Source organism: Petaurus breviceps, unplaced genomic scaffold (genome assembly GCF_028583685.1).
Source record: "Petaurus breviceps papuanus isolate PSGF00001 unplaced genomic scaffold, PetGlider_PUasm1.0 90903, whole genome shotgun sequence".
In the NCBI taxonomy this organism is placed as follows: Eukaryota; Metazoa; Chordata; class Mammalia; order Diprotodontia; family Petauridae; genus Petaurus; species Petaurus breviceps.
In genome coordinates, this window is record NW_027187376.1 from 12,293,029 (window position 1) to 12,306,189 (window position 13,161).

At 41.0% G+C, this 13,161-nt stretch overlaps 1 protein-coding gene across 1 annotated transcript in view; it reads left to right on the top strand.

The window, feature by feature from the left end:
* Positions 1-3,490: 3,490 nt before the first annotated feature.
* PLEKHM3 (pleckstrin homology domain containing M3) overlaps positions 3,491-13,161 on the top strand; it is a 235,730-nt gene continuing 226,059 nt past the window's right edge. Inside the window, exon 1 of the mRNA XM_069075264.1 lies at positions 3,491-3,667. The gene's annotated coding sequence lies outside the window, so the exon portion shown is untranslated. The remainder of the gene's footprint in view (positions 3,668-13,161) is intronic.

Here is a 13,161-nt window from a genome sequence, read left to right on the forward strand (position 1 = left end):
TGCCAGTCATTGTACTAAGCAGTTTACAAATATAATCTCATCTGATCCTCACAACAAACCTGTGAGGTGTCATTATTATCTCCATTTTACAGTTGCAGAAACTGAAATAGATAGAAATGTGTTATAGCTAAAAGTTAGATGAAGGATAGAATAGAAGTTAGATAGAAGTAGATAGAAATGTGTTATAGATAGATAGAAGTTAAGTGACTGCCCAAGGTCACACAGCTAGTAAATATAAAAGTTCCCATTTGAATTCGGGCCCAGAACTGTAATCCCTGTGCCACCTAGATGCATGGCTTCCTTCATGCAATAACAAAAGAGCCTGAAGGCCTGCAGTGCCTATGGAAAATGTATTGGAAGCTGTGATGAGAGATAGTATGACACAATGCAACTCTACCCGCTATATTTGAAGTGGAGGACTTTTGTTCAAATTCCAACTTTGCTGATTACTAGTTGTGTAACCTGAGCTAAGTCATTTAAGGTCACTAGACTTCAATGTCCTTTTCTGTGAAATAAGGGAGTTGGATTATGGATCCTTAAGGTTTCTCTTCTAGCTTAAGATCTAAATGTCAGCTCCTGGAGACCAAGAACTCTCTCTCTCTGGTAACCCCAGGATTTAGCATAGTGACTGGAATATAATGATTGCTTGACATTTTTTTTGTTGATTGATTAATTGATCTGTACTGTGGGAGTTATTCACATATTTTGCTATTGTTGTTCAGTTATTTCTTTTATGTCTGACTCTTTGTGACCCCATTTGGGGTTTATCTGGCAAAGATACTGGAATGGTTCCCTTCTTCTGCTCATTTTACAGATGAGGAAACTGAGGCAAACAGGGTTTAGTGACTTGCCCAAGGTCACACAGCTAGGAAGTGTCTGAGGCCAGATTTAAACTGAGGTCTTTCTGAGTCCAGGTCCATCAATCTATGTATTGTGCCACCTAGCTGCCCTGAAATTCCCACATAAGTGAGATTATTGATTTATTAAAGTATAGTACAGAATAGAAACTAATAGCTGATAACACTTGTCAATCAACAACCATTTGTTAATGCTATACTAAATATTAATGCTATAAATTAAAAATGATTAAAATACATTTATTATTATCATCCCTAAGTGCCCAATACTGTGCTAAGTGCTGGGCATACAATGAAAGGCAAAAATAGTTCCTTCCCTGAAAGAGTTCACACTCCAATGGGGGGAGCACACGTAAATAAAGAGGCATATGCAAGGTAGATACCTGTAGAGTAATGGTAACATTAGAGAGGAAGCTTGGTTGTCAAAGTTCAGTTGGCTGTGTCAGTAATTCCAAATCGCCTAATCTAGTGAACACTTTTCATTCATCATCCTTCTTGGACCATGAGCAGCAGTTTGCATTACACACTCTCTCCTTGAGACTTTCTGACACTTTCCTCTCTTGATTCTCCTCCTACCTGACTTAATCTTTTTCCTCTTCTTCCCTGGTTCCTCAAGCCAGCTCATTTAGGATGCATATATCCACAAGGTATATCTAAACCTATAGGCAACAGGCCCCAAGAGGCACTGGTGGATCTTTCAAGCATCTTGCCTACTCTTCTTCAAAAGAGATTCCAAATCCTGCCTTGAGGGAAACAGGAGAAGGACCATAAGGTTGGGCACTCTATTTTCCCATATCTGAGAGTAGTGTGCTAGATTTATATCTTTCCCTGTAAATATTTCTGGTCTAGGGACATGATTAGTTAAGAACAAAAAGCCATTAATTTTCCTTGTCACTATCCCTTAAAGGGGTTAGGGAAGTCCTTGGCTTACATTCACTAATAAGACTCTTTTCCACCAAATGCTAGTTTCACAAAAGACTATCATAGCAAGTAATGAATAATACACGAACCCATTTATCCAAGCATATAGTAAACAGAAAAAAATTTATATGGATTAAACTATACAAGAAAATACAGAGTGAATAAGCTCTTCCAATGGAGTTGATGGGGTACAGGCTCTGGGAAACCCCTTGAACTCTGATGAAATCTTCCCCACGATGAGGCATTTGCCTGAGTCCATAAGCCTTTCACTATTGCTAGACTCCAATCTGTTATTCTTAACCTAGCCTAGCCCTCCATTGTCCATCTACTTACTTCCCATCCTTGATCCTATCAAAATATCTAAACCCAAATCTGTTACCCTTAAACTAGCCTAGCCCTTCCTTGTCTGTCATCTCTAGGTAGTCTTCAGCTATTTCCTACCCTTAACCTCATTACTGGAGTCTGACCTCATTTGACTCCTCCTCAAGACCCTCCCCAAACTCCTCCTATAGACCACCCTAGAATGCTCCCACAATCTTTCTGTTTATAAGTTCCATCTTGACTCCATGAGAGAGCCGAGAATTATCTAGCACAGACTCACTCTGTGTCAGATTATAGTGGCCTGCTTGTCAATACAAGCAACACAACATACTTAGGCTCTTTAAGAGTCCACCCCTTAAGGGGAACCTTTAATAAACCTTGCTTTACTTTAGCTGAGAGAAGACTTGAGTCGAATTTATTTGGCAGGATATAGATATTTTGGGGTCTCGAGCACCCCTAAACATTAAACCTCTACAGAGTGAGCAATCCCTGCTCAAATGGAAAGAGAAGCTGATCCCATGGGGAAATTCCCTGAGTATCTAGGAAAGTAAGTAGAAATCGGGGACATGCTTTGGAGCTGGCTACCTCCTTATTTTTGTAGTGTGAAGTCTTTCTCTTTCTCCATGTGCCTGGAGTTGGTCCAGAAGAGTCTGAAATCATTTATATTTTCTCTTAAAGAAGAAAAATGAAGAACCTCTTTCCTTTCTAGAGCACTTAAGCCAACTCCTGTCCTCACACGTCATGCCTTGTTTGGTCACATTGTAGCATTTACTCAGAATTAGATGCAAAATGCCCCAAACCTGGGTTACCTGCATTTTCAAACTCCTAGTTATTTGTGTGCCTTTCCCTACTGAACTCCTTGAAGGCAGGAAAAGCCTCTCTCTCATTTGTGGCCTGGAGGTTAATAGGGACTCTTGAAGTCTCTGCCCCGGGGCACAGTCCCTGTGTGGTCCTAGCAAGTTGGACTGACAGTTCCATTCCAGGGCAGGCCCAGCCTCCGTGAGTGTTAATGGCTTATTAGGGCAGTTTATTTTTCAATTCCCCAGGACCACGTAAGGAGTCTGGAGGGATGTGTATCGTTAAGGTGAGTGCCCAGCCCGAACCAGAGAGGAGACTGGCAAGGGCTGGCTCTGTGCCTGGGCATTCCCTGAAGCTGAGGATGGAGAGCTCCTCGGGAGGCATAGTTGTGGCTTTCGGCACGTGCCTCATCGGACCAGCCCTAGGAGAAACAAACAAACAGATCACCTGGGCGGGGTTATCTCGGGCAACATCTTCCTCGCCTCTCTCCCGGGCTAGGGTGGTTGCCCCCCCCCCCCCTTTTTTTTTTTCTTTCGGGGCCTCCTGCAGGTCTGGAACCTTCTTTGTCAGAGTCTCGGTTTCCCCGGGTTGCTGGAGGGAAGGCTTTAAGAAGGGGACCGAGGCAGGCAGATTGTAAACAGAGCGGAGGCTCGGGGGAGCGGCGCCGGCTTCGGGCTGTCATCGCGGGAGGACGCGGAGGACGAGCGGGACGGGGAGGGCGCCGAGCCCTGCCTCACCTGCGCGCCGGTGTCCGGCGGGGTTGGGGGGTGGTGAGTACCTGCCCCTCCCGTGGGCCACTCGCGTGGGCTCCCCGAGTGGGCTGTTACCCAGGGGGCGGAGGCCGGGCGGAGCTGGGTGGGGGGGCAGCGCCGGGAGGCCCCAGCCCGAACTCCCGGGCCGAGCGGGGGTCGGTGTCCGGGCCGGACCGGGAGGTGAGGGCATCGGGGCGGGGGGCTGGAGGAGAAGGAGCCGGCACCCGCAGCCTAGCAGGGGCGAGAAGACGGCGTGGGCGCCCCGTGGTTCTGTCTGACGTGGGCAGAGGCGACCCCGGGGTCCGAGGGGACCCCAGATCGCGGCCCAGACAAAGAGCCGGCGGGGCGGAGGAGGGCAGGCCACCTCGGCCTCTGTTCCCGCTTCCACCCTTTCCCTTAAGTCAGTCCGCTTGGGGGGGGGGGGGTGGGGGGGGGTGGGGGGGGGGGTGTGTGAGAGGACTCGGGACTGTGGGCTTGCACCGCGGGGGTCTTGGGCTTAGCCCAGCCCCGAGGCTCCCTTCGAGCCGGGCATCAAGGTCTGATCCAAACCAGACCCATAGGAAAGTGGGTCGGAAGATGCTCGTGAATTCTCAAGGGGATCTCGAGTTGGAGCCGTGCAGTTGTCAGCCTTGTGGGGCTGTTTATTAGGAAGGGGTCAGAGAGGGGAGCCCCGATTCTTTTTTTAGAAATAATTTCTTGAAAAGGGTTTCCACTTTCACAGTGGTTCATACATTTATATATTGTATGTATAAGAATTTTTAATTTTTGGAAACTGTCTCAATTATAAGCTAAGCCTATGTATATATTTGCAAATGTATATGAATACTTATATGTACCTAATTTATTAGAAGTCCATGTATATATTTACAAATGTTAGTGTATATGTGTGCTTGTATATTTAATATATGTATACGTGTATATGAAATAATTTCTGAGATGTCTGTATATTTATAAATGTGTATATATGTATACATATGTGATACAAATTATACAATATAACACCATATATTTACAAATTGCGTACCTACATATACTTATATATGGAATCTAAATTATATAGTAAGCCACAGGGATGATATCAGTCCATAGGCCTCAGGAAATGACTGGATCAGAAAATGAAGTAGGCATAACTTCTGGTAGGTTATGTCATATATCCAGTTAGTCACAACCAACCAGAGAAGAATAGTGCCTGACATAGTAGGAGCTTAATAAATGTTTATTGGATGAATGAAATGCATTGACAGAAGCATTATGCTATTTGGAAGCAGTGTTGCTATGTGCAGAGTTGAACTTTTACATTAAAATAATCATATACACTAGCCTTAATAAAATATTTATTCCAAATATTTATTAGCACACGTTATTAGCTATTGCCTTTGTGAAAATATAATTGCTGGAAATGATCAGAGGATTGTATTGAAGTAACAGGACTCTATTGCATTTTAAATTTTCATTAAAGTTCTTGATTTTGTATAGCCTGATTAACTTCAGGACCCAGATTAGTGTTCATTTTCATGACTACACAGGTATTTACTTATTAACAATAAAATATTCCAGATTGCTGCACTGCAAATAGACGAGTAATTTGAGTGAGACAGCATAGTTCAATGGAAAAACCATTGAACTTGAGTCTAAGGACCTAAGTTTTAATCCTAGCACAGCCACTTAACACAGCCTGTGTAACCTTGGGCTAAGTCTCTTAACCTCTGATGAGACTGGGTTAGGTGACCTTTTTAAGGTCTCTTCCTGCTCTAGATCTAAGCTGAATAACCAGCATCTGCTAACAAATCATTAAGGACTGGTTAGATTCATCTGATACTCTTCCATTTCAATGTACTTTCCTGGTTATGATGTTTGAAGATAAGATTTTCAGTGATTAAGAAACTGGAATGCAACCCAGTATCTTTCTTCTTAGTGACCACCACCCCAGGGTGATTCCACCTCCCCAAAGCAGAATGGAAAGATTCCATCATTTCAAGCCAGTAGGAAAGTTTTCCAGAGAAGGAGGTAGTTATGTCTGCAGTTAACTTCATTTGCTTTTCTGCTCTCCCACCTTTTTCACACTCCACCATCTCACATGCCCAGATTTTCTCCCTAGAAAGGTACAGAAAATGCCTAGTAATTTACATGATTGATTGTCTTCATGGAGACTTTAGATCCTCTGGTAAGCAGTGATAGAGGGATAGATTTCATTTACTAAGAAAAACATTACTTATTTTTCTTTTCTTCTTAGAGTAGATTTGGCATTTGACTCATAAATAACCTAACTCCATTACTGCTTTTGAAACCACAGAATTTCCAAAGCAGATAGATCCAAATATTCTTGGAGGAGAGCAATTTAAACCAAATAATGCTATGAAATGAATGCTGGTTCTGCCCATATGAAAAGTAAACAGTTTTAACAAATTCCATTTCTTAATTTTATTGTTGTTTTCATTTGACCTTTTCCAGACATGGAGAAGTTCTTGTAATTTTCCTGGGAATTGATATAATATGATTGTAAAATGTAATTATTTGGCTGTCAGTATAATTTCTTTTTTCCTTAGGATATGTTTTTTATTTATTTATTTTTAATTTTCAACATTCATTTCCACAAGATTTTGAGTTACAGATTTTTTGACTGCTTTCCCCTACCCCCCCACCCCACCCACCCCAAGATAGTGAGCCTACTGAATACCTCTTCCCCCAGCCTGGTCTCTCTTATATCCTCCCCATCCCTCTGCAACTTTCTAGTAGGGTAAGATGGATTTCTCTACCCTACTGCCTGTATATCTTATTTCCCAGTTGCATGTAAAAAAAACAATTTTTAAAAAATCACTTGTTTTTAAAACTTTGATTTCCAGATTCTTTCCCTTCTTCCCTCCTCACCCACCCCCACTGGGAAGACAAGCAATTCAACATAGGTTGTACATGTGTAGTTACACAAAACGTTTCCATAGTAGTTATATTGTGAAAGACTAATTATATTTCCCTCCATCCTATCCCGTCCGCCACTTATTCAGTTTTCTACTTTGATGCTGTCCCTTTTCAAAAGTGTTTGCTTCTAACTTCCCTCTCCCCCAATCTGCCCTCCCTTCTATCTTCCCCCCTCTTAACCTCTTCCCCCTTACTTTCCTATAGGGAATACCATACCCAATTGAGTGTGTATGTTATTCCTTCCTTAAGCCAAATTCTTTTTTTTTTTTTTGCCTTTTGGAGAGCAATTGGGGTTAAGTAACTTGCGAAGGTTACACAGCTAGTTTTGTTTTTTTGTGTGGGGGTGTTAAGTGTCTAAGGCCGGAACCGAACTTGGGTCCTCCTGACTGGTCCTCCCAACTCCAGGGCCCGGTGCTTTTACTCACTGAGCCACCTAGCTGCCCCACCTTAAGCCAAATTCAATGGGAATAAGGTTGACCCATTCCTTTTCACCTTCCTCCTCTTCCCCTCCACTGTAACAGTTTTCTCTTGCCTCTTTTATGTGAGATAATTTACCCTATTCTATCTCTCCCTTTCTCGTCCCATTATATTCTTCTCTCATCTCTTAATTTTATTTTTTAGATGTCATCCTTTCCTATTCAGCTAATCCTGTGCCCTCTGTCTATGTATACATCTATACACACTCACATATATATTTATGTACACATACACCCTCCTATACATGCATATATGTTTATGTGTACACATATATACATATATTCCCTTCAACTATCCTCATACTGAGAAAAGTCTCATGAGTTACAATTATGATTGTTTTTCCTTGTAGGAATGTGAATAGTGCAACTTAAATAAGTTTCTTATGATTTCTTTTTCCTGTTTTATCTTCTCATGCTTCTCTTGCTTCATGTATTTGAAAGTCAAATTTTCTGTTCAGCCCTGGTTTTTCCATCAAGAATACTTGAAATTCCTCTATTGAATGACCATATTTTCCCTTGAAGCATTATATAGTTTTTCTGAGTAGTGATTCTTGATTTTAATCCTAGCTCCTTTGACCTCCAGAATGTCATATTCTAAGACCTTAGATCCCTTAATGTAGAAGCTGTTAGATCTTGTGTTATCCTGATTGTGTTTCCACAATACTCAAATTGTTTCTTCCTGACAGCTAGTAATATTTTCTCCTTGACCTGGGAACTCTGAAATTTGGCTATGATATTCCTAGGAGTTTTCTTTTTGGGATCTTTCTCAAGAAGTGATCAGTGAATTTTTTCAATTTCTGTTTTGCCCTCTGATTCTAGAATATGAGGGCAATTTTGCTTGATAATTTCTTGAAAGATAGTATCTAGGCTCTCTTTTTGATTGTGGCTTTCAGGTAGTCCAATAATTTTTAAATTATATCTCCTGTATCTATTTTACAGGTCAATGGTTTTTCCAGTGAGATATTTCACATTGCCTTCTATTTTTTTCATTTGTTTGGATCTTTTTTTATAGTATCTTGATTTCTCAAAAAGTCATTGGCTTCCATTTGCTCCAATCTAATTTTGAAGGGATTATTTCCTTCAGTGAGTTTTTGAAATTCCTTTTCCCTCTGGGCAATTCCGCTTTTTTAGGCATTCTTCTCCTCATTGGCTTTTTAGACCTCTTTTGCCATTTGAGTTAATTTATTTTTTAAGGTGTTATTTTTTGGGGTCTCCTTTAGCAAGCTGTTAACTAACTTTTCATGATTTTCTTGCATCATTCTCATTTCTCTTCCCAATTTTTCCTTCACTTCTCTTACTTGATGTTCAAAGTTTTGACTTTGTTGTCTTCTTCTGGTTCCATATTTTGATCTTTTTTGTCCCCAAAAAAGGATTCTATGGTCTGATTGTGCTTCCTCTGCTGGCTCATGTTGCCAGCCAATTACTTGACTTTTGAGCTTGCCACAGTAGAACTCTGCTTCCAGAGTGAAGAGAGCTGTGTCCCAGATTGCTGGGGTTTTCACAAATGTTGTCACAGGTCAGAGGAGGGCTCCCTCTCTACAGCCACCACAGCCTCTGGCACATTGGCGTTCTTCACCCCAGGAGCACTGCCCAAGACAGAGACGCAGGGTCCAAGAAGGTCAAAGCAAGAGTCATTACCCTCTGAATGGTCGCTTGGTCCCTCTGTAATCTACAGGCCAGGAGCTCTGGAGGTAGCTAGGCAACCATGTGGCAAACAGCTGCAGCCACCCTGGCAGCCACTCACCTCTTGCCCCCGGGGGGCAAGGGTAGGACCATGCTCTTCTCCACCCAGTTCCAACAAAGTTCCCTACTGACCTTTTACTTTCTCTTTGGCATTTATCGGTTGAGAAGTCTGGAAATTGCCACAGCTGCTGGTGATTCACTCTTCTGAAGTCTGCTCTGGCTGGTCTGTGCCTCTGGTGGAGGTTCCCTGGGTCTGGGCTCATGCGGCCTCAAGTGGGACTGTGCTTGGCTCCCAGCTCAGCGAAATAGACCCTTCCTGTCAGGTCTGCCATGCTGACTGATAGATGGGGGATTATTAGTCTGCCTTCAGTGGGAGATTTGTTTCTCTCTGCCACTTTGTGGGTTCTGTAGCTCTAAAATTATTTTAGAGTCATTTTTCAGGTATTGGAGGTGGTTGGTGCAGGAGCTCACCCAAGTTCCTGCTTTTACTCTGTCATTTTGGCTCTGCCTCCAGTATAATTTCTTATAAGAACAACCGGAGTCATAATTCCAAACTAAGGGCAAAAATAGGGCCACCATTTTGTTTCTGAAGAAGTGCTTTTAAATTAACATTCATTATATAGTCTCTACAATTGAAAGTTTGCGGTTATGTATTACAAGTACAATTCTGAACTTGTGTGAAATTTAGCAAGCACAAAGTAGAAGCCTGCAGTTATCCAGTTAATTTGATCCTTGTGGTTGCACCAACTATATAATTTAAGTCCAAACAATCTACTTATTGGGCAGGGGCACAGAATTACCCATTTGATTTGTTTACATTGATCAAACCAACAATAATTTTAAAATCTCTGCTTCACTTCATAGTTTATAAACACAGCTATAATGATATTTTTAGTAATCAGATTGGGAAAGGATGATGTAGGTGTATGAAAAGTCAGATACAACAAACAGATCTTATAAGATGCCTCAGGATTGGCTGGCTTATAAGATGCCTCAGGATTGGCTGGCTAAATTGTCTTAAAAGTAACATTTATGTGTTAGGTAGGTTGTGAGGGCTAGACTAGACTAGGAGTCAGGAAGATGGGCTTGAATCTGGGCCCTAACACTTACCAAGTGTGACACCCTGAGTTATATAGCATTTAGCTTAGCTAAGTCTCAATTTCTTGGAAAATAATGATAATTCTTGTAATGCCTGCTTTGCAAGGTTGTTTTAAATGAGATAATGCATATAGTGAACTTTGATAACCTTAATACTGCTATACAAATATTATTTTCCAACTGATAGACTCTTCAAGGGCAATGACTCCCCCCCCCCCCCCCTTCTTCATATCCCCAGTGCTTTGCATATTAAGTGCTTAATAGTTTCTTACTGACTGACCTTTGGTTCTTGTCAAATCTGGCAAATTTTTCTTACTTTGTTCACATGTCCATTCTCAGATACACTGGCAATTACAGGGTTCCCTTTCCTCTTGATCCTCCACCCTCACCTCCCAAGTTAGGTTATTGTTCATAGTAAATGCTTAATAAATGTTAGAATGGAGGTAGCCCCAACTCTCAGCTTTACCCAGTGACACTGCAAGAGAGTTGTCACTTTTCTACTACCTTGAAGTTTTCTGGGATTCCCAGAGGGAAGAGGATCAAAACCCCCAGGAATGTATTTATTGTCAGTGATTGTTCACTCAGATCTCAGGACCTCGGGGAAATAAGAAGTAGCTCCTCACAATTAGGGTACGAGACAGCAAATACATTTTAGATACTTAAACCTGATGCTCTTATTCAGAACATTCTTATACCTGTGATGGATGGGGGATTATTAGGAGTGAAAGGTAAATTGTTATGGTTGTTTGGTTTGAAGCTCATTGCTACATTTCCACTAACAAATGTTTCCTCTTTTTTTTTTAAGTTTGCTTTACAAGAAAGCAGTTCATTTGGACATATCTTAGTCAAAAAGGGTAGTTTGGTTTAAAACATTCATCCTCAGTTTAAAACAGTGTCCTCACACATTGCCAATTTGGAAACATCTGTTTTAGTTATTTAGCAAAAACATTTATTTGTGGTATTGTATATCGAAACAAACATTTTGGCAAAAATCTCCTCTTTGTAGAAATATCAGAGAATGCCATAATTGGGGAGATCTGATCAGAAAGTTTCTTACTTCTCACATAGAATAGATACATACATTATTTTCATGTGCTGCATTCGGTGAACCATTTTTTCCTCCTTGTAAATGAAGTTTTTTTTTCATGGTAAGGAAGCACTTCTGTTCAGATGAATAGTAGTTAACTATGTGATAAGAAAATTTTATCAAAATTTTGAAAATCAGAGTGGACAAATATTTCATTGCTATCTCTAAGCCATCTTATAAGTAGTATAATTCTCCAAATTATAAAAATCATATTTTAGCAAGGACCAAAAATAAAATGCACAGATATTCAGAATTATATGATCCATATCTGAACTGTTTATGCAGATTTTACACAAACTTTAAATTTTTCTCAGAAACAGAAGCTTTGAGGATTGTTTACTTTAAGCCTTTGAATTAGTTAAACTTAATAAATATTCTGTCATTTTTATTACTCATCTGAAAAGACATAGTTGAGGTTAATTTTGCCAAATGCTGTACTCTTTGCAGTTAGAAAAACACTGCACATTTAATTTAAAAACAAGAAGTACTGCAATATTTGTGAGTTCTCTAAGGACTGGTATGTTTCCATTTGGCTAGCAAGAAGAGTAATAGATTAGTCAACAGACCCAAGACTCGACCAAAATCTTCAAACACAGAATTTAATCTCAAATACTGAAATTCTTTGGATTTTCCCAAATGACCTGCTCTCTGTCCACTTCAGTCATTATCTTACTGATTATTTGTTTTTCTCTCATTAGCTTTTTATCTTTTCTTACTATAATGGCCATGTTATTATGGGCCAACAGGTTGCTCCCTAGTTCTTTGTCTCCTACTGGCTGGTTTCATGTGCAGCTCAAGGCTGATGCCCAAGGGGCCCCAGCTGCCTCATGTGCATTAGCCAGCTAACATCAGGAATATCTGAGGAACCTGAGAAGTTTTAAAAGGTGATTGAGCCTGTGTAGTCAAGACTAAATAAGTTTCTAGATGTCCCAGGAAACTGTTCTCCTTATACTCATAGTAGCAACTAATCCCCCAAGATTTTGAGTTACAAATTTACTCGCTGTCTCTTCCCTACCCCACACTCCAAGATAGCAAGCCTGCTGAATACCCCTTGCCCCAATCTGTAGTACCGACTAATCCCAAAGAGCTCATCTTTGCTCTGCTTTTATTTTTTGTTTAGGGAAATTAGACCGTGTAGTTGATTTGTGTAAAACCTAATAATAGTGGTAGTCACAAGGTGACTAGATAAAAGGGAATTGAGTTATATCTCACTTCCTCTGCTAAGGAGACAAAATATGAACAGAAATATAGAATTTTAGACATGGAAAGTCTTTGAAAGGTACAAATCCTTGCCCGAAGCATGACTCTCCTCTACAACATGCCTGAGAAAGGGGTCACTTAGCCATTGATTCACAGAACTTCATTGGCAGAATCTGCCTCTGGAGGCAACCTATTCAATTTTAAATACTTCTAGTTGTTAGGGAGTTCTTCCTTACATTCAGTTGAAATCTGCATCTTTGTACCTTCCACTCACTGGTCCTAGTTCTGCCTGAAAGGATCAAGCAGACTAATCTTTTTCACGTGATGTCACTTAGCGTATTATAAGAAAGATACCATGTTCTTCCATCAGGGTCAAAGAAAGGTAACTGATAGGAGTTTTGTGTGTGTGTGATGTATTTTTGTTGTGAAGAAATTGGTAGTAAAATGTGATAATGTCTCTCAAGAGAATAAAAGGAGATGATATTTAGGAATCTATCCTTTTGCCTGTCAGCACTAGCCATTCTGTTTCTCCTTGTAGTCTTTTGAGTATAATTAGGTGGTTGTATCAGCAATGCCATATTCACAATGCCTATAGAGATTACAAATATGCTGATATAATTATCCATTACAAAATACGTCATGTTTGCCATATGAGGAAATAAACTAGAAAATTTATTAAGATACCAAAAGACTGAGTCCCAAAACCAGAAAGTGAAAGCCATCAGAGTAGTTATGATATTGGCACAGGTAGATAAAGTAGAAAGCACCCACATTCTCAAGCCTTTAAAACAGAACAGGCTACCTCAGGCAAAGGTCCTCCTCTCCCCACACACAGCAACCACCCAGCGTCCTGGAAGTGCGCTCCCAGCAGCTCCGGCCCCTGGCAGTCCTCAGCAGGAGTCCTTAGCAGAAAGTCCTTAGCAGTCCTAACTCAAAAAGGGCTTTGCGCTGCCACTGCCTCTGCTGCTGCCGCCGTCACCACCACCACCAGCCACCGCAGGAACGCTAGCTTGGCTTCTGCTTCCTCTTGCTCCGCCCCTTCCTGCTACGTC